The following is an 822-nucleotide window of genomic DNA, read 5'->3' on the forward strand; positions in this document are numbered from 1 at the left end:
TGTCTATCATGGTGCACTAAGATTCATAACTGGCTGTAACTACCGTACCCATCATTGTACCCTGTATTCACTGGTTAACTGGTCATCATTAACTTCATGTAGTCTCTCCCACTGGTACATTTTCATCTTTAAATCACTTCTTGGTTTATTCCCTTCATACATCTTCTACATGTCACTTGGTCAGTGCAGGTACAACGTGCACTCGCAAAACATTATTACCTGTAGTGTCCCCTCAGTGATGACTGAACTTGGTAAAAAGGACCTTCTCCTACTCCGCTCCTGTTTCCTGGAATATCTTACAAAAAGACCTGAAGCTCTCGACTTTGACCTCTCTAAGGGATTTTAAACAAGTCAAGTCAGATTTATTTATAGAGCACATTTAAAACAGAAACTGTTACCAAAGTGCTTAACAAAAATATCACAACATCAAATAAAAAGTAGCAAGATATATTTACAGCACATGGAATAAAAATATAAAACAGAAAACATAATTAGAAACAATGAAATACTAAATCAGATCACCTTGTATCAAAAGTCAAGGAAATAACAAAAAAGCATAAGCTCAGTCAGAAACAATGAAATACTAAATCAGATCTGATGACCTTGTGTTAAATAGGAATAATAAAAAAGCATAAACACAATCAGCATCAATGAAAAACTAAATCCAAGTCCGACCACCCTGTGTTAAAGTAGCGTGGAATTGATGACCTAATCGACTCAACCTTTTCAACAAAATGCCTGACGAACTTATTACAGGTGTCAACAGAGGCCTCAATGGTGGCAGACTGTATACCTGAAGACTGAGACACTTTTAGAATGGTG

This window comes from Nematolebias whitei, chromosome 9, assembly GCF_014905685.2.
Source record: "Nematolebias whitei isolate Nwh7 chromosome 9, NemWhi1, whole genome shotgun sequence".
NCBI lineage: Eukaryota > Metazoa > Chordata > Actinopteri > Cyprinodontiformes > Rivulidae > Nematolebias > Nematolebias whitei.